Raw genomic sequence first — 21827 nt, 5'->3', positions numbered from 1 at the left:
CAATTATTCTATTTAATCACAAATGTCAGCATCTCTTTTCTTTAGTTTTGGCACATGATTTTCACCTTTTATCCTCTCTCTCTCTCTCTCTCCATGCTTCATTATATTAGTTCCCTAGGCTATCACAACAAATTGACACAAACTAAATGACTTCAACAACAGCAATGTATTCTAAAACAGTTCTAGAGGCTAGAAGTCCTAAATACAGTGGGGCCACACTCGCTCTGAGGTCCCTAGAGAGAATCCATTCTGTAGATCTTCCAGCTTCTGGGGGCTGTCAGCATTCCTTTACTCATGCCAGCATTCCTTTTCCCCAGCTTCTGGGGGCTGCACCACTCCAATCTCTGCTCCCTGGTCACATTGCCTCCTCTTCTGTGTGTCAAGTCTCCCTCTGACTCACTCTTAAAAAAACATTTGTCAGGCCAGGCACAGTGGCTCATGCCTGTAATCCCAGCAATTTGGGAGGCCGAGGAGGTCGAATAACTTGAGGTCAGGAGTTTGAGACCAGCCTGGCTAACATGGTGAAACCCTTCCTCTAATAAAAGTACAAAAATTATCTGGGCATGATGGCAGGCGCTTGTAATCCCACTCCTCAGGAGGCTGAGGCAGGAGAATTGCTTGAACCTGGGAGGCAGAGGTTGCAGTGAGCAGAGATCTCACCACTGCACTTCTCCAGCCTGGGCGAAAGAACAAGACTCCATCTCAAAAAAAAAAGAAAAAAAAAAAAAAAGAAGAAGAACATTTGTCATTGAATTAAAGACCCGTGAGTATATTTCAGAATAAGCCCCTTCCCTTAAAGTCCTTAACTTAATCACAAGCATTGCCATATAAGGTAATATTCACTGTTTAATGTGTCATAATATTCAAAGATTCCAAGGATTAACACGTCACATATCTTTTAGAAAAAACTATTCGGCCTACTAAACTCGATGAGTCTTCATCTACTAAGACTCAGGCCAAGTCAGATAAAAAGCTTTATAATATTCCATACCTCTCTCTACACGTGTTAAAAACAAGGAGAAAGAGTTTCTCTTAAAATTTTAAGTTCACTAAAAATAGAACAAAAGCAGAAACAATTGAGGTTTTTGTGGTTGTTGCTGTTTGTGTCTTTATTTTTAAAGATTCTACTTTGTACCATATACGCATGGTAAATTATTCATTATCATATCTGCTCCTTTTTTTTCATTTGAAGTAATCATATTCCATGGAAAATATTTAAATTCCCAGGCATTGTTAGTTGTAGAGCTCATAAAATGTTCAATGCTTCAGTGAGTTGCAAATTGAAAACAAATAAATTCTTGGAGAAAAACTTGACAGTATTCTACACACTTTGCTCTTGATTGATGTCATGTGGTGATTCCAATAAATGACTTTTTTCAAACAACTTAAACTATAACTGATTTAAGTAAATGGGTGTGCAATGGTTCTTTCTTATAGATCTCATCTGCTGAGATGCTATACACAGAATTTCAATCATCTTACCCTATGATTTTTCAAAGGTATATAAGAATGAATAATAATACTATTATTATTCTAAAAATAAAAATAATTATATTCATTATTCTAAAAATAAATTTTTGTTTATTATTAATAAAATCACGTTATAAGGATACATTTATTTATTTATTGCAATCATGAAAATATTTAGAATGTACCATTTTCTAGGTAGTAAACTAGTGCTTCACATATTTTTGTTCATTTAATCTTTATTTTTATAAGTCAGCAACTATACACATTATTTTATATTATTTATACTTTATAAAATATAATAAAGACATTTTAAAATATATATCAAATATATAATAAAGTATTACATTGTAAAATACCATATTTTATAAAGTAGATGACTATCAATATAGTCATTATATAGATGAGTAAACTGAGGCATATTGTTTCTGTAAAAACCTCAAGAGAGCACATAAAATAAATGCTGCAGACAATGAGCCAAAACATCATACTAAGGATTTTGCTTCCAGAAGCTGCACTCTTAACTACTAGGCTCTAATGCCTTTTTTTATATAAATGATATCATATTGTTCTCTTTTGATCTGGCTTCTATTAATTAGCATATTTATTGAGATTAATCTATTTATAGTATGGATGAAAGTTTCATTTATTGCTTGTAGTATTTCAAAATATGGATATATCAAAGCTTGCTTATTCATTTATCTGTTAATGAATATTTGATTGTTACATGCTCTTCACTATTAGCCCCTCTCTCCCATAAAAAAGTGCTGTGAATGTTTTGGTACAAGTTTTTTATGTACATATACTTTCATTTCCCTACAAATTGATTGGCAGTCATATGATAGGTGCATACCTCAAAATATTTTAAAAACTGACAAGCCTTTTTCCAGAGTCATTGTACTAATTTCCATTACCATTAGCAGTGCATGTATGTTGGTTTTCCTCTATAGTTTTGCCAACACTTGGCATGGCCAGCCTTTTTAACTTTAGCCATTCTTTTTTCTTTCTTTCTTTTTTTTTTTTTTGAGATGAAGTTTCACTCTTGTTGCTCAGGCTGGAGTGCAATGGCACAATCTCGGCTCACTGCAATCTACACCTCCCAGGTTCAAACAGTTCTCCTGCCTCAGCCTCCCAAGTAGCTGGGATATAGGCACGCATCACCATGCCCAGCTAATTTTTGTATTTTTAGTAGAGATGGGGTTTCACCATGTTGGTCAGGCTGGTCTCGATCTCTTGACCTCAGGTGATCCACCCACCTTGACCTCCCAGAGTGCTGTGATTACAGGTGTCAGCCACTGCGCCTGGCCTCTTTTTTTCTTTTTTGAGATAGGTTCTTGCTCTGTCACACAGGCTGGAGTGCATTGGCACAACCATAGTTCACTGCAGGCTCCACCTCCTGGGCTCAAGTGATTCTCCCACCTCAGCTTCCGAGTAGCTGGTACTACAGGCATGTGCCACCATGCCTAGCTAAATAGAGACACCATGCCATGTCTTTTTCTTTTTTGTAGAGACAGGATCTCACTATGTTGCCCAGGCTGCTCTCTAACTCCTGGGGTCAAGAAACCCTGCTGCCTTGACCTTCCAAAGTGCTGGGATTACAGGCTTGAGCAACTGTACCCAACCCATTTTTGACAGACACAGATTAATTCCCTAATGACTAATGATATTGAGGATCTTTCCATGTGTTTACTTTCTATCTACATATGTTCTTTAGGGAAGAAGTATTCATTTAAGTCATTTGCCTACTTTTATTAGAGTTGCTAGATTTATTATCAAGTTTTGAGAGTTCTTATATTTTCTGGACACAACTTTTTTGCCCGACATATATTTTGCAAATATTGTTCTCAGTAGTGTCTTATATTTCTATTTGTTTTACAGTGTTTCCTGAGGAACATATGTGTTACATTTTGATGAACTCAAGTTGTCAATTTCTACTTTGATGAAACATGGTGTTTGTGTCATGTCTAAGTAGTGTTGAGGTCAAAGACTTTTCTATATTTTCTCCTATACGTAATTTTTCTTCCTTTTTTTTTCACTTTGTTTTTACATTTTACATTTAGGCATATGATCTGTACTAAATTAATTTTTGTATCATGAGTTACGTGTTAAAGTTCTACTTTTTGCATATGAGTATCTAATTGTTCCAGCAGAATTTGTTGAAGGGCTATCTTTTATTTACTGAATTACCTTTGTATCTTTGGAGAACACCAATTTACCAAAATTCTGTACATATAGTTCTGAATTTTCTATTATCTTCCAATGACATTTCTGTCTATCTTTATGCCAATATCACACTATTTTCATTACTGTAGCCTTATAAGCTTTGGTATTAGATTGTGCTAATCCTTCAAAAATATTCTTATTTTTAAGAATTATTTTGGCTATTTTAGACTCTTTGCATTTCTACTGAAGTTTTAAAATTAGTGTGTAAATTCCTATAAAACAATGCCTAATAATATTTTAATTGGGATTGTATTGAATCTATATTTAGGGATAATCACATTTTACCATGTGAATTTTCTAACCCATATTCATATTACGTCTTTCCATTTATTTAAGTCTTCTTTAACTTTCTGCAGTGGTTTGAGTTTTAGTGTACCAGACTCTCACATCATTTGATAGATTAATTCCTAATTCTTCTACATTTTTCATGATATTATTAATAGTACTTTTATTTTAATTTTTTATTGTTCATTGCTGGTATATGGAAATATTAGTTTAATATGTTGCTTTTTTTCTTTTTTATGTTGCTAACTCACTTATTATAGCCAGCAGTGTTTTTGTAGATTTCAGTGGACTTTCTACATAGACATGCCGTCTATAAATAAAACCAATCTACATTTTCCTTTCCCGTCTGTAATTCTTTTGTTTATGTTTTTTGTCTATTTTACTTGGTAGAATGTCTAGTGGAATGTTAAAACAAAGTGCTAAGAGTTAATGGACTCATCTTGTTCCTGAAATAGGGGGAAATAAACTGATTTTTCTTCTTTAAGTGTGATGCCAGCTATTGTTTTTACATAGATATGTTTTATTAGGATATTCTTGAATTTCTTCCAGACAGTAATAACTTAGATCTTGTTTTATTGATCCAATCTGCTTTTAAATTGGTATATTTAGACCATTTATATGTAATGTGGTTATGTGTGCACATATATATATTTTTTTTCTTTTTTCTTTTTTTTTTTTTTTGAGACAGAGTCTGGCTCTGTTGCCCAGGCTGGAGTGCAATGCAATGATCTTGGCTCACTGCAACCTCTGCCTCCTGGGTTCAAGCCATTCTCCTGCCTCAGCCTTCTGAGTAGCTGGCATTACAGGTGCCCGCCACCATGCCTGGCTAATTTTTTGTATTTTTAGTAGAGACAGGGTTTCACTATGTTGGCCAGGTTGGTCTCGAACTCCTGACCTCATGATCTGCCCACCTCAGTCTCCCAAAGTGCTGGGATTATAGGCGTGAGCCACCGCACCTGGATATTTTTAGTTTTAAACCTATTATTTTGCTTTTGCTTTCTATCTTTCCTGAAGGAATTCAGAACCAGATATCCCCAAACATGCCACTTTGGCATATTGATTTTTTTGAGTTAAAGACACTTGAAAAATAGCAGATGCAAGAAAAATACTCTGATTTTCCTTTAAAGCACTCTGATTTTCCTTTTTCTTAAAAGTAGGAGGTAAAATTTCTACATGAAAGTTGCCCTCTTTATACAAGAAGGAAAGTAACAGTCTCATCACCCAGGATGAGAAGTTGAGGCAAGGGAAACCTGTACAAACAGACCTTGTTAAACCAACCCTTATCCTGTTAATCACCTCTTCACCCAATTAACTACACTAGTTCCAGCTCCTTTGTCTTGTCATATTTCACAATTTACTACTCTGTGTCTACTTCAGAACATAAGTGATTATGTCATGGAGTCTTCCTTCCTTAAGGAATCTCTCATGCCACATAATACATGTATTAAATAAATTTGTATGCATTTTCCTGTTGATCTGTCTTATATCAATTTAATTCTCAGGCTTAGCAGAGGAAAAAAAAAAACTAAGAAGATGGTAATAAAATTTTGCTTCCCCTACCATCCCATCTGTTTTTTGCTTATTTTCCCTCTTGTTTGCCTTCTTTTCTATGAATTAAATATATTTTATGGTTTCATCTTATCTCCTTTTTTACTTGAGAATTAAAACTTTCTATATTGTTAATTTTAATGGTTGCTTTTGAGTTTGTAGTATACATGTTTAACTCATCACATTCTACCTTCAAATTATAATATACTACTTTACATACAGTATCATGAAGTAACATTTTCATTATTTTATCCTAACTGTTGTTCTGTTATTGTCATGTAATTTATTTTTATATATGTTGTAAACTCATTATAAATTGTTATTATTCTTGCTTAAATTAGAGGTTAATAATGTTGTTTTCTTCTCTCTCTCTTTTTTTTTTTTTTTTTTTTTTTTTGAGACAGAGTCTAGCTTTGTACCAGGCTGCAGTGCAGTAGTGCCATCTCAGCTCACTGCAACCTCTGCCTCCCGGGTTCAAGCGATTGTCCTGCCTCAGCCTCCCGAGTAGCTGGGATTACAGGCACATGCCACCACACCCAGCTAATGTTTGTATTTTTAGTAGATACGGGGTTTCATCATGTTGCCCAGGATGGTCTCAATTTCCTGACCTCGTGATCCGCCCACCTCAGCCTCCCAAAATGCTGGGATTACAGGCATGAGCCACCAGAACCAGAAATGCTTTCCTTAAAAGCTAAATATTTTAGGCTTGTGTGCCATTAGGCTCTGTTACAACTACTTAATTCCACTTTTGTAATTCTATAGCATCCATTGATAATACATAAACAAATGAGCATGAATGTGTCTCAGTAAAAATTTGTTCACATAAACAGGCAGTCCACCCATGAAGCTATAGCTTGCTGACCCCTTGTTTAAACAATCAATTGAATTCAAACAGAAATAAAAGGATCTTATATATTTAACCATGTTGATACCATTTCCAGTGCTTTTCATTCTTCTATGTAGATCCAAATTTCCTTTTGATATTATTTTACTTCTGCCTGAAACATTTTCTTTAACATTTTTTATAGTGTTGTTTTACTGGTGATGATTTCTTTCAGGTTCTAAGTGCCTGAACAAAATCTTTATTTCACCTACATCTTGAAAGATAGTTTCTCTGAGTCTACAATTTCCAGCTGACAATGCTTATCTTCCAGTACTTTAAAGATGTTGCTTCGTTATCTTCTAATTTTCTTTGTTTCCAATAAAATGTTTGCTGGCATTTTTTGTTCCTCTGTGCAAACCATGTTTTTGTCATTGGCTGCTTTGAGAATTTTTCTTTATCACTAGTTTTAAGCAATTTTATTTTAGTGTATTTTGTGCACAAGACAAGGATGCCCTCTCTCACCACTCCTGTTCAACATAGTATTGGAAGTCCTTGCCAAAACAGTTAGGCAAGAGAAAGAAATAAAGGGTTCCCAAATAGGAAGAAAGGACGTCAAACTATCCCTGTCTGTAGATTACATGATCCTGTATGTAGAAAACTTTATAGGCCCAAAAGCTTAAGGCCCGAAAGCTCCTTAAGATGAAAAACACTTTTGGCAGAGTCTCAGGATACAAAAAGAACATACAAAAATTACTCGCATTCCCATACACCAACAAGAGTCAAGCGGAGAGCCAAATCAGGAATGCAATCTGATTCACAATTGCTGCAAAAAGAATCAAATACCTAGGAATACAGCTAACTAGTGAGGTGAAAGATCTCTGTAAGAACTAAAAACACCAAAGATATCAGAGAGGATGAAACAAATGAAAAAACATTCTATGCTCATGGATAGGAAGAATCAATATCATTAAAATGGCCATATTGTCCTTATTTTCAAGTATGCTATTGCACTCTATGACTGATCCAAACTCCTGCCAGATATAATTCTAAAAATCTGTTTGTTAATTTTATTATTTTATTTTTGGATTTTTAAATGCTGGGGAATTGGGAGATATGCACAATTGTCTTTGCTTTGTCCACAAAATTAAATGTGTATTTGGGTACTTATAGGACACTATTTGTAAAAACATTTATTTCTTCAGACATTGATGGTCTTGTCCCAGTTATTAACAACATCTACATGTTTAAGAATAAATTTTCTTTTCTATCTACTTCTTATTCCATTGAAAATTACCTTTCTATCCTCCTACTCTGGAAGTCTTTATGATTCTGTCCTAATCATTAGTATCCCATTTCTTCTCCAAGAGATGTCTATCAGTAGAATTTCTCCATTAATATAAGTTGATACTTCTATGAAAACTTTAAATCTCAAGTCTACAGTATTTCTAGTTCTAAAAAATATTTAAATTAGTTCTTTAATTATTTCCATCTTTATGTTTACTATCCTTTTTTTCTAGCATTTTAAACAACTTTACATCAACAATTCTTTATCTTCACTTTACCTCCCTTTACCTTTCTTCATTTTTTCCTAGCCATTGGATTCAGAGAAAATTATTCAACTTTTAAACTTCAGACTTGCTAGATCTATATTTAACTATGTCTATTGTTCTCTTCAGAACATCTGTTGAGTTTTTAATCCAAGAGCTATTATCAGTATTTTCTAAAATGCAACTTCTTCTTGCATGTCTCTGAAGATATGAATTACACTTAACTGTAATTACATTTGTTTCTTGTCTTAATTCTGATTCTCTGAAATTACTTATTCTGTTTGCTAGGTTTTGTATCTTCTTTCTTGTTTTTCTTAAAAGTTAGGTGACAATATTTTACATGGGTAGTTTTTCTGTTAATCATAGCTTATCTCCAATGATTAGGAAAATAACAACTACGAAGTAGGACAAAGTAACCTGGTTTCTTGTGCTTTAGCATTGCTGCTCCCTGTTCCTTCCTGGTTTTGTTAATTACCTGAGACTCTGCCCTGTTGATGTTAGTCAGATTCTAAGACTCACCTTGCCAAGCAAGCACTGCTTTGTTATTCCAAAGTGAAGTTCATTCTTACTGGAAAACAGTCTCTGCATCTTTTACCTCATTATTTCCCTCCTTTCATATTATGTTTCTTCCTTTACCAATTTTAATGGAGCTTCCCCTTTTTTGTCTCTAAGATCTCCTTCTCTATCTCAAAAACAAAACAAAAAAACATTATCAGCATTTACATATACAACAGAGAGCTTCATTGATGTGGTTTGGCTGTGTCCCCACCCAAATCTCACCTTGAATTCCCATACGTTGTGGGAGGAACCTGGTGGGATGTAATTGAATCATGGAGGTAGGCTTTTCCTGTGCTCTTTTCCTGATAGTGAGTAAGTCTCATGAGGTCTGATGGTTATTATAAGGGGGAGTTTTCCTGCACAAGCTCTCTTTGCCTGCTGCCATCCATGTAAGATATGACTTGCTCCTCTTTGCCTTCCACCATGATTGTGAGGCTTCCCCAGCTACATGAAACTGTAAGTCCAATTAAACCTTTTTTCTTCTGTCAATTGCCCAGTCTTGGGTATGTCTTTATCAGCAGCATTAAAACAGACTAATACAGTAAACTGGTATCAGTAGAGTGGGATGCCGCTGAAAAGATACCTGAAAATGCAGAAGCAATTTTGGAACTGTGTAACAGGCAGGGGTTGGAACAGTTTGAAGGGCTCAGCAGAAGACAGGAAAATGCAGGAAAGTTTGGAACTTCCTAGAGACGTTTTGAATGGCTTTGACCAAAACGCTGATAATGATGTGAACAATGAGATCCAGGCTGATGTGGTCTCAGATGGAGTTGAGGAACTTGTTAGAAACTAGAGCAAAGTTGACTCTTGTTATGTTTTAGCAGAGACTGGCAGCATTTTGCCTGTGCCCTAAAGATTAGTGAAACTTAGAACTTGACAGATGAATTAGGGTATCTGACAGAAGAAATTTCTAAACAGCAAAGCATTGAAGAAGTGACTTGGGTACTTTTAAAGGCATTCAGTTTATAAGGCAAGCAGAGCATAAAGGTTCAGAAAATTTGCAGCCTGACAATGTGATAGAAGAGAAAAACCCATTTTCTGAGGAGAAATTTAAGCTGGCTGCAGAAATTTGCATAAGTAACGAGGAACTGAATGTCAATCCCCAAGACAATGGTGAAAATGTCTCCTGGGCATGTCAGAAGTCTTCACAGCAGCCCTTCCCATCACAGTCTCAGAGGCTTAGAAGAAAATGGTTTTGCTGGGCCCAGGGTCCCCATGCTGTATGCAGTGTAGGGTGTTGGTGCCCTGCATCCCAGCCACTCCAGCTGTGACTAAAAGGGACCAAAGTACAGCTTGAGCTGTTGCTTCATAGGGTGGAAGCCCCAAGCCTTGGCAGCTTCCACGTGGTGTTGAGCCTGTGGATGCACAGAAATCAAGAATTGAGGTTTGGGAACATCTGCTTAGATTTCAGAAGATATATGGAAACACCTGGATGCCCATGCAAAAGTTTGCTGCAGGGATGGGGCCCTCATTGACAACCTCTGCTAGGGCAGTGAGGAATTGAAATGTTGGGTGGGAGCCCCCACACAGAGTCCCTACTGGGGCACCGCCTGGTGGACCTGTGGGAAGAGGGCCACCATCCTCCAGACCTCAGAATGTTAGATCCACCAACAACACCATGTGCCTGGGAAAGCCACAGACACTCAACACCAGCCCACAAAAGCAGCCAGAAGGCAGGCTGTATCCCGCAAAGCCACAGGGGCAGAGCTGCCCAATACCATGGGAACCCACCTCTTGCATCTGCATGATCAGGATGTGAGACATGGAGTCAAAGGAGATCATTTTGGAGCTTTAAGATTTGGCTGCCCCTCTGGATTTCGGACTTGCATGGGGTCAAGAAATGAAAAGCATAAAAATTGAAAAGTGAAAAGAAAAAATATTTTTATTCACAGGACATATATATGTATATTGTATATGAAGAAAATCCTAATACATTTATTTAAAAAGCTGTGAATAATAAGAATCAAATTCAATAATGGTGCAGAATGTGTAGAATGCGAGGTCAATACACAAAATACAATATGTAAAATTAATGGAATTTATAAATACTAGAAATAAACAATTGAGAATACATTTAAAAGTAAAATTTTAATGGTATAAAAATAGTTAAGAATAATTTAAGTGAAACCTTTAAAAATCTTTCACACTAAAACTTTTTAAAATTTCTTGTAGAGAAACATTACAGAAGACCTAAATAAATGTAAAGATCTACCATGTTCATAGATTTGAAGATGCAACATTGTTTGATGTGAATTCTCTGGAAGTTAATCTTTAGAATCAATGCAGTAGGGGCTGGGCACGGTTGCTCATGTCTGTAATTCCAGCACTTTGAGAGGCCAAGGTGGGCGGATCACAAGGTCGGGAGATCAAGACTATACTGGCTAACACGATAAAACCCTGTCTCTACTAAAAAAAAAAATACAAAAAAATTAGCCAGGCATGGTGGCATGGGCCTGTAGTCCCAGCTACTCAGGAGGCTGAGGCAGGATAATTGCTTGAATCTGGGAGGCTGAGGTTGCAGTGAGCCGAGATTGTGCCACTGCACTCCAACCTGGGTGACAAGGTGAGATTCTGTCTCAAAAAAAAAAAAAAAAAAGCATGAATGCAATCTATAGTTTGTAATTTATTGACTACAATGAATTCTATATCTATTTACTACAACTCTGTAGTAAATTGTGGCAAACATTTTGAGAGAAATTCACAAACTGTTTCCAAAATTTGTTTGGAAAATTCATAGGACCTAGAATTTTGAGAAAAAAATAGAGCCAATTTTCAGACATCTAAGAAAGCTGCAGTATCAAAGCATCATAACACAAAAATAATAAGGATAAAGAAGGGTTCAAAATTAGACCTCCACCTATGCAGTAAATTAAATGTTTATAAGGGCATGTAGATAATTCTGTGGGGAAAGTAAGTCTTTAACAAAGGCTTTTGAAATAAATGCATTCTCATATTAAAAAAATACATGCATCAGTCCTTTGTATACACAAAACTAATCCAATATTTTTAATGTAGGCATAAAAATGAAAAAGCAGAATTCAGAAAGCTTTTAAAAGAAAAAAATTAAACAATATCTGCGAGCTATTATAATAGGAAAAATATTTCTGAACAGAGAAAGCACTATCATAAGAGTAAAAATTGATAAATTGTAGATATTAATTAAAAATGTATCCTAATAAAACTGCAAAATGTAAGAAATTACAATTTTAAGCCATAGACTGTGATAAATTATTCCATATATGTATGAGAAAAAAATTGCATGTTCAAAAAGCACAGAGTACTCCTGAGATCCATTAAATAGTTATAAGAATCTTGAACAGGTATTTCACAAAACAAGAGATACAAGTGACTTATAGGAATGTGAAAAGATGCTCAATGTTATTATATAAGGGGAAATGCAACCAAAAGGCATTGAAACTGGAAAGACTACCATTTAAAATGATAATACTAATATTGGCAAATATGTGGGGAAACTAGAAGTCGTGTCTATTTCTTGTGAGAGTGTAAAATAGAACAACCGGCTGGGCTCGGTGGCTCATGCCTGTAATCCCAGCCCTTTGGGGGGCCGAGGCGGGCGGATCACGGTGTCATGAGATCGAGACTATCCTGGCTAACACGGTGAAACCCCGTCTCTACTAAAAATACAAAAAAAAAAAAAAAAAAATTAGCCGGGTGTGGTGGCGGGCGCCTGTAGTCCCAACTAATCAGGAAGCTGAGGCAGGAGAATGACATGAACCTGAGAAGTGGAGCTTGCGGTGAGCCCAGATCACGCCAGTGCACTCCAGCCCGGGCGACAGCGCGAGACTGTGTCTCAAAAAAAAAAAAAAAAAAAAAGCGGAACAACAGCTTTGAAAAATAATTCGCTTCTTAATAAGGCCAACATACATCTACCCTATAGCACAGCAATTTCAATTCTAGAAATTTATCCAACAAAAATAAAAGCATATATTTACACAAAAACCTGTTTGAGAATGCACCTAAGTCCTTTATTTGTAAAAGCTAATTCTGAAAGCAATCTGAATATTCACTAACAGACTAATGAATAAGCAAACTCTGACAAATACATAGGCAACTCAGAAATATGAGGAAAAATAAACAAATGATACACACAAATATTTGGCTAAATCTCAAATATTTATGCTAAAGAAAATAAACCAGATACACACTCACACACACATCCTGTAGGAATTCTCCTTATTGGAATTTGAAGATGAACAAAATTAATCAATCATGATAGAAATTATAAGGGTTTAATCCGAGTTATTTGGGATGCTGAAGCCGGAGAATCGCTTGAACCCGGGAGGCGGAGGTTGCAGTGACCTCACATTGTACCACTGCACTCTAGGCTGGGTAACAGAGTAAGACTACGTCTTAAAACAAACCAAAGAAATTATACAGGTTTGCCTCTGAAGAAGAGAAGAGAAGTTTGAATAAGCACAATAGTATTTTCTAGATTTAGTGTAATTAGGTAAATATATCAATTAATAAGAAGTACGAAACCACATTTTTGACACGTTTATTATATTTAAAATATAGCGCAATAAAATAAGGTTAGGAAATGATTGCATATTACTCTCTGAGAGGAAGAATGTTATCTGTTGGTAGAATTAATAAAGTTACTCATTTCTTATAAGAAGTAAAGATATATTGGCCGGGTGCGGTGGCTCGCGCCTATAATCCCAGCACTTTGGGAGGCTGAGGCAGGCGGATCACAATCTCAGGAGATTGAGACCATCCTGGCTAACACGGTGAAACCCCATCGCTACTAAAAATACAAAAAATAAGACGGGCATGGTGGCGGGCACCTGTAGTCCCAGCTATTCAGGAGGCTGAGGTAGGAGGATAGCGTGAACTTGGGAGGCGGAGTTGCAGTGAGCCGAGATCACGTCACTGCACTCCAACCTGGGCTGCAGAGTGAGACTCCGTCTCAAAAAAAAAGAAAAAAGAAGTAAAGATATATGTATTAACCTGTATAGGTATATATAAGCAAAAAACAACCATTCAACTTTTGTGGGCATAGTAGTCTGTGTCAGGCATTTTTGTATAAATCATAAACATTTATTTCTCATTCAAATAATAAATATATTATCTCACGGTTATAAAGGTATAATAAGTACAATTTTAAAAAATAGACAAACTTTTCTGAATATTTCCAGTACAGTGGTATATCATTTTTTTCCAATAGAATAAATAGAAAAATACTCAAACTCTGGGTAATATTTTGCAGAAAATGAATTAGTTACACTTATTCAAGTTGAATTATTCTAGTTCCTCAATTTTATATTCCAGAAAAATATATGCTGACTATATTTTTAATGCTTTTTTTATTAGAGAAGTTTGTTTATTGATATGTACATCGCTTTTACTAATTCAGTTTTGAGCAAGGTGTGACTCTTTATTCAATTTTCCAAAGAGTTCCAAACCAAAACTTGTGGATTTCCAGTTGATCTGTATATCACCTTGCTACCTCTGGCTTTTTTCTCTCTAATACAGGTATAAGAATAACATTTAACAATAAATGATTTGTGAAGCCAGTTGAAAAATGTTCATGCTATATTAATGAACTTGATAAAATGCATTAAATTTATGAATTTCTACAGGTTTGTTAGTGCCTGGAATCTATAGGTAGAGACACCCATAAAAAAGTCTTATAATATAAGCTATATAACTTAGTGAAAAATCAATAAGGCATACTAATGTTTGCATAGGATGACAACCTGGTCATATTAATTTTTCTGAGAAAATAATCTCAAATGAAAAATCACTTCCCTAAAGCATTATTTGTTTTTATATCAGATTTATTTCAGTTCAACCAACATTTATTGCATGCTCTAAGTATTAGATATTGTGATTGGTCCTGGGAATGCTAAGATAAAAATTTCTCCTTTTCTAACCTTGAATTCACAGAGAGGTAGAAGCAAGAGAAGCATAAACATATAATTTCAATGCAATATGGTAAGTAAAATGATAGTGGTACTTTTTCTGAATTTTCAGATATCAATTATTTATTTATAAACAGTTCTTTAGAGGGTGATTTATTTTCTCTATAGACATCAACAGGATACACTTGCCTTGTGTGGCAAAAATAAATTAATTTTAGCTTTGTGCAGATACATCCTATTGAGTTACAAAGTGATGCTATCAAACACCACTGACAACAACAAATTCAGGATTTATGGCTCTCTTTGTCTCTGTTTCTCTCTCCTCTCTCTCTCTCTCTCTGTGTATGTATATACATATATGTATATTATACATATATGTATAATATACATATATAGTTTAGGATACACGTGTATTTATATATAATTTTATTTTTTAGAACAAAATTAAAAATAAAGTGTCTTTAAATGAAAGTCTGTGTTTGTAACACAATCTTATGACATCACCATTAAAAAGGCTATTCAGAACACTTCCTCAAATTGAAACTATTACCAATACTGAGTTAAATATTTTAGGACTACTTCATTATCTAGGAAATTTGAAAAGCAAATTAACTCTTTGCTCAGAGTATTGTGATACCATATCTTTTATTGTAAAATAAGATATTAATTATAAAATATTGTCAAATTTCTGAAAAAGTGTTTATATAAGTGTTAGGAATATGTTTAGCCCTGGGAGCCATGTGTTACTTATCATTGTACAGATCTTCTTGCTGACACAACTGGGTATGGTAGACGGCCTGATAGGATTAACTGCAAGTAAAGCAGAAATTATTAAAAACAATATTGAGGCCAGCAAGGTGGCTCATGCCTGTAATTCCAGCACTTTGGGAGGTTGAGGCAGGTGGATCATGACATCAGGCATTCAAGACTAGCCTGACCAAGATGGTGAAACCCCGTCTTTACTAAAATTACAAAATTAGGTGGGCATGGTGGTGGGTTCCTGTAATCCCAGGCTGAGGAAGATAATTGCTTGAACCCAGAAGGTGGAGGTGCAGGTTGCAGTGAGTCGAGATCACACCACTGCACTCTAGCCTGGGTGACAGAGTAAGACAACGCCTCAAAAACAAAAACAAAAACAAAACAAACAAACAAACAAAACTTAAATTAACTGGATGTTAAATGTGGTTTCTTTACATTTACCAGAATTTCAGCCAAGGTCCTAATGGCCCCAAATAATAGGTGCTACATTATCAAGCAGATATATCAAGAGATTGTGATAATGTTAATGAAACCCCTTTGCTAGTCACTCATTTCCAAAATTTATATTTTCAAAGGGAATTTTGTACAGAGTTCCTAAAAAAAGGGATCACGATGCCAGTGTATTGCCTCACTGATTGCTAAATGAAGAGGACTATAATGAAGCATTCAAAGAACGTGATGTGCCTCTGGGGCAACTGAAGGATTGCTATCTGACTTATGCATTTAAAACCTTCGAAGTGGAAGTTTGTCTGGAATGGCTTAGGCAAACAGACTGGGTTGGATTGAGAATTGAATGTATACATAAAATTTGGTTTGGTCAGATGAGAACACCAAATGTGGTAGCTAGATCACCGTTATTTATGAGATTTTTATTGGGTTGATTTGTCTTGAAAGAATCAAATCTAAGAGAAATGTTTGGAATGGCTAGATGATCCTAATAGAAGAAATCTTACAGGTCTTTACTGCTAAAGCTAAGGAGATGAGAGTAAACAGTAAGTGGCCAATTCAAAGAAGCATGGACTATGTTGAAACATGGACTATAGCTGCAATTTCCCAGTGGTGCAGTTTTCAAGCGTTTTACCCCAGGAAAGAAAAAAATAAATAAATGAAAAGTAGCCATTTCACCATTCAGAGGATAGATACTGTTGCCCAGTGAAAACTACATGAATTATGTAATAGTTTTATGCTTGTTTCCCCCACTCACCATTCCAAAACTGTAAGACTTCAAGATAGAACAGGAGGTATGAAATTTTAACAGCACATAAAAAATAGTGAACATTCTATCCCCGCACTTCATTGCCATTACTAAGGCTAAGGCAGGACTGAGTTTAGAATGCAGCAAAGCTTTGAAATATATAAGAGATAATATCTCTAATATTCAAATGCACCATAAACTCAAAACTTAGAATCAATCCTACTTTTAAAATACTGAATGTGACAAGAAACGTTATAAAATTTTCAAGATATCAGTATATGATAGAAAGAGATGTATTGCTTTAGCACAAATCATTCTACAAAAAAAATTCTTCTAAAATGAATTACTTCTCCATATCCTACAAATTTTCTTTCTTTTTTTTTTTTTTTGAGACAGAGTTTCACTCTTGTTGCCCAGGCTGTAGTGCAGTGGCTTGATCTCAGCTTACTGCAAACTCTGCCTACCGGGTTCAAGTAATTCTCCTGCCTCGGCCTCCCAAGTAGCTGGGATTACAGGTGCCAGCCACCACGCCCAGCTATTTTTTTGTATTTTTAGTAGAGATGGGGTTTCACCGTGTTGGCCAGGCTGGTCTTGGATGCCTGACTTCAGCTGATCCACCGGCCTTGGCCTCCCGAAATGCTGGGATTGCAGGCATGAGTTGCCGTGCCCAGCCACAAAATTTTCTTTTACCTTGGAAAACATATATGCAAATATACTTGTCAACTATCCGACAAAGGTCTTCGGTATGTATGTATGGATTCATTGAACATTGTTTTTTTTTACATAATGAATATTTTATGATTTTTAGCTTTGGTTTTTTGAAATGAACCAATAAATTGAAGAGACACAAGAAGTAATATGTGTGTAAATACCAGCATGCTTAGCCCCTGAAATAAACCTCTTACAGGTGTCTGACTCCTAAATCCAATTTGACATTTTTTCAGAACTTGTCTTTATCAATTATTTACATTCTGCTTCATTTTCTGATTTGTTTTTTTACTTTCACACTCACTTATCGTTGTTTTACACAATAGTTGTTTACTACAGTAACAATTATATCTGACATAAATGTACTGAGGAACAAAACAACCATCTTATGGCATACAAATTAGCAGTGGGAGAAGGCTAACCCCAAACATATGCCAAGCCAGGGGCCAGGAAATCCAGGGATGTGATTAGGCAGAAACTGGGAAGGCACTTTATAGCGATTCCTATCTTTGTTACAGACATGAAGGAGATAAATTATAATATGAAAAAATGGCCCTCCAAGTCCTAAAGAGATTAACTAAAAGTCTAGTACATTTTAAAGATCTGAATAGGAAACACTTGTCATTTATTGTCTCTAAGGGCAGCCACTGTAAGACTTCAAAACAACCTTGGTCTCCACAATCTTTTATCTTAACCTGAACATTCCCTTTTCTATCAATCCCAGGTCTTCAAACAAACTCAACCAATTATCAACCAGAAAATGTTTAAATTCACCTATAGCCTGGAACCAACCCCCAAACCCCAATACCCTCCCATCCCCCAAACCCCCTGCCACCCCCAACCCCTCCCACCCCCACTTCCTCTGCTTTGAGTTGTCCCACCTTTCTGGATCAAACTGATGTATTTCTCAAGTGTAGTTAATTGATGTCTCATGCCTTTCTAAAATGTATAAAAGCAAGCTGCCTCCCAGCCACCTTGGGCACATGTTCTCAGGACCTCCTGAGTGCTGTGTCACTGGCCATAGTTACTCATATTTGGCTTAGAATAAATCTCTTCCAATATATTTTTTTAAAGAAGAAAGAAAAAGGAAAAACAAATGCTTTTGCAGAAGCCAAGAAGAAAGTGAAGGGAAATAAATGAGAGTGGAAAAATGAGAGATCAATTGTGCTGAGATATGCTTTTTTTGGCAATTAATTGCAACAAGTGCCCAAAATGCCAATTATAACATAGTTTGCTATCTACCATTGCTTTATTTAACTGACGTATTCAACCATAGATATAGAAAAAAGACTGACCTAGTTTAGAAAAGTTCTATCCTGATACATTTAAGCACTAGAGAGTATACACAAATAAAAACACAAACTTACTTTTCTTAAAAAACTTTTACTGAGTCAAATATTAAAAGAGAACACATGTTTGTAAAGCATCTCATGAAGTTGATTTTTGATTTTTCAGTCCTTCAGTAACTAATAATCTTTATTTTGACATTGATGGTTATCTGATGGAAGAATAACTGCAAGATATTAATAATAGAAATCATTTGCATCAGCCGGGTACAGTGGCTCACTCCTGTAATCCCAGAACACTGGGAGGCCAAGGGGGGCAGATCACTTCAGCCCACGAGTTGGAGACCAGCCTGGGCAATGTGGCAAAATCTTGTTTCTACTAAAGATACAAAAATTAGCTGGGCATGGCGGCATGTGCCTGTAGTCCCAACTACTCAGGAGGCTGAGATGGGAGGATTGCATGAGCACACTGCACTTCAGCCTGGGCAACATAGTAAGATCCTGTCACAAAAAAAAATCATTTGTGTCAAATGATTTTTGTATCAAAGCTTTCAGAAAAAGGAGTGGAAAGGAAATTTAAAAAGCTTTTGTCCATCATTCTTAGATGTCATATTCAATTAAATATTTCTTCAGACTTAATAAAAAAAATTGAACAATAATAACAAGTGTGACTTTATTTCCATTAACCTGAAATTTACTGCTATTTCAAATTCTATTCAATTTAGAGTTTTTAAGATTAAAAACAAGAAATATTAAATAGAAGTTACAATATTTTTGAAGTAATTGGTGAGAATTTGTTTAATAATGCCTACGTATTTGGTAATTTGATCTTAGTTCTACAAATTTCACTATCACAAACTCTTCCCTGTCCATTACCTCAGCTACAAGATTTATCAGACTGTCAATGATAACTATGTCACATATGGTAGGGCCCTTTGCTTTAATGAGGGTGATTAGCTAAAATTGATGTTCATTGCCTTAATACAGACATACTATATTTAGATATATTTAACTCTATTACACATGCTGCAAACACATACTCTTGTTGTCTTCTACACTATTATATATTTTACTTGTTATAGTAGACATTTATTTTCGATGGATAACTAAGTATAATAAAATAGATAGCAGAGGAATTAATTATCTCATATGGATATCATTTCACCTGATCTTGATGAACAAGGAAATGGGTGATTTACCCAGGAATAAATGTAAAGTTCTGTATGGTTTGGAGAGCACAAATGGTCACCTAATTTTGAAACACTTTAGGTAAATTCCCATTCAGAAAAACATTTATCACTTATATAACTAATGAAATGCTTAGGGGAAAGTGTTTTGGCTGACAAAGAACCATACTTTGCTTTTAGAGACTATTTTTGTATTTGAATATTTCATAAAAACTATTTCTAAGCCAAGGAAAAAAAAACTAAATAAAAAGGCAAAGGTCTATTTTTGAAAGTGAAATATTTACGTATAACCGTAGTTAGAAAAGAAGTGGAAATCAGTATGTGATTTCAGATGATTGCGTATTTTATAACTATTAGGGATAAAGTGCATTAGAGCTTCCTGTTGCCAGTTGCTGAGAGGCTTTGATTCAGAGGTAGCATCTGTACAAAAAGATACTGCCATTTTTATGGTAAATGCTTTTTAAATTGAACTAGAAAGTAAATAGTCACACATTTTGAAAAAAATATGAATTTTTAAAAGTCTGTGTTTGAACATCAATAAAGAAACCAACATAACTATGAATTAAGAGAAATCTAGAAATACATTATTTAAACAAAAACATTGCAAACATTTATGTCATAATATTTACTTTCTTAAAATAGAAACAAAAGCAGTTGAAGATTTAATTCACTATAAGAAAGAAAAGTTTTTGTACATAATGTTTTCTAAGGTAGTAAATGTGAACCTAAGTAACATGGCATGGAATGAAAATAAATTACTGAGAATGGCTTTGTATTGATTACGTATGTTCTGAAATTTTTCTGTATTGAAACAAATCTACACAGTGGAGGAAAATATGTACTTAAAACTGGCATCTGATGTGATTAGTGTATTACATACATACAAATTTGCAATAGTCTCTGAAGAGAAAATGAGATTTCTACCTTTTCCATTTCCAATTCAGTCCAGTCATTTTGGTGTATTTCTCTGATAGTGTCTCTATTAAAATGTAATTTATTTTATTTTATTTCTATAAATTTATGGAGTGCAACTGTAATTTTGTTACATCCATAGGTTGCATAGTGAAGTCAGGATGTTCAGCATATTCATCACCTGAAAAGCATACCTTGTACTCATTAAGTAATTTCTTATCATTTACTCCCCTCTCACTCTCCCCCAACTCTTCCAAGTCTTCATGTCCAAGTCTCTATCATTGCACACTCTATGTCCATGTGAACGCATTAATTACCTCCCATTTATAAACGAGAACACGCAGTATCTGTCTTTCTGTGTCTGACTTTCATCTAAGATAATGTCCTCCAGTTCCATCCAAACTGCTCCAAAATACATGTTTCATGAGTATATTATTTTTAAAGGCTGAATTGTATTCCATTGTGTATATCACCATATTTTTTTATCTTTAGGTGGAAATCTTTTTTATTATACTTTAAGTTCTGGGGTACATGTGCAGAACTTGCAGGTTTGTTATGTAGGTATACACGTGCCATAGTGGTTTGCTGCACTCATCAACCTGTAATCTACATTAGGTCTTTCTCTAAATGCTATCCTTCCCCTAGCCCCTCACCCTCTGACAGGCTGTGGAGTGTGATGTTCCCCTCCTTGTGTCCATGTATTCTCATTGTTCAACTCCCACTTATGAGTGAGAGCATGCAGTGTTTGGTTTTCTGTTCTTGTGTTAGCTCGCTGAGAATGATGTTTGTCAATTTCATTCATGTCCCTGCAAAGGACATGAACTCATCGTTTTTTATGGCTGCATAGTATTCCATGATGTATATGTGCCACATTTTCTTTATCCAATCTATCATTGGTGGGCATTTGGGTTGGTTCCAAGTCTTTGCTATTGTGAACAGTGCTGCAATAAACATATGTGTGCATGTGTCTTCAGAGTAGGATGATTTGTAATCCTTTGGGTATATACCCAGTAATGGGATTGCTGGGTCAAAAGGTATTTCTAGTTCTAGATCCCTGAGGAATCGCCACACTGTCTTCCACACTGGTTAAACTAATTTATCCTCCCACCAACAGTGTAAAAGCATTCCTATTGCTCCACATTCTCTCCAGTATCTGTTGTTTTCTGACTTTTTAGTGATCTCCATTCTAACTGGATTGAGATGGTACCATCTCACATTTTCTTTATCAAATCATCTATTGGTGGACACTTAGGTTGATTCAGTATCTTTGCTACTGTGAATAGTGCTGTGATAAGTGCTGGTATGTTTATGATATAAGGATTTCAAATAGACTGTTAAGAGTGTAAAAAGTTTCCACTGAACTTTGGACTGGAAATATGATAAGAGAAGATCCTTTCACTAATAGAGGTGGAGCGTTAAGAGATAAAATCAATAACTAATTTTATGC

The 21827-nt window shown here is 35.3% G+C and overlaps 1 long non-coding RNA gene across 2 annotated transcripts in view; it reads left to right on the top strand.

Moving 5' to 3' along the window:
• The window catches only part of LOC129138262 (uncharacterized), a 27532-nt gene extending 11316 nt beyond the window's left edge, over nt 1-16216 (top strand). For both annotated transcript variants that reach the window (XR_010154574.1, XR_008541409.2), the window contains exons 2-3: nt 14359-14406; nt 15668-16216. This is a non-coding gene — a long non-coding RNA (uncharacterized LOC129138262). The remainder of the gene's footprint in view (nt 1-14358; nt 14407-15667) is intronic.
• The last annotated feature ends 5611 nt before the right edge of the window (nt 16217-21827 follow it).

The sequence above is a fragment of the Pan troglodytes genome, chromosome 22 (genome assembly GCF_028858775.2).
Source record: "Pan troglodytes isolate AG18354 chromosome 22, NHGRI_mPanTro3-v2.0_pri, whole genome shotgun sequence".
In the NCBI taxonomy this organism is placed as follows: domain Eukaryota; kingdom Metazoa; phylum Chordata; class Mammalia; order Primates; family Hominidae; genus Pan; species Pan troglodytes.
Note: the sequence above shows the minus strand (reverse complement) of the source record. Positions and strands in the feature narration are given on the sequence as shown.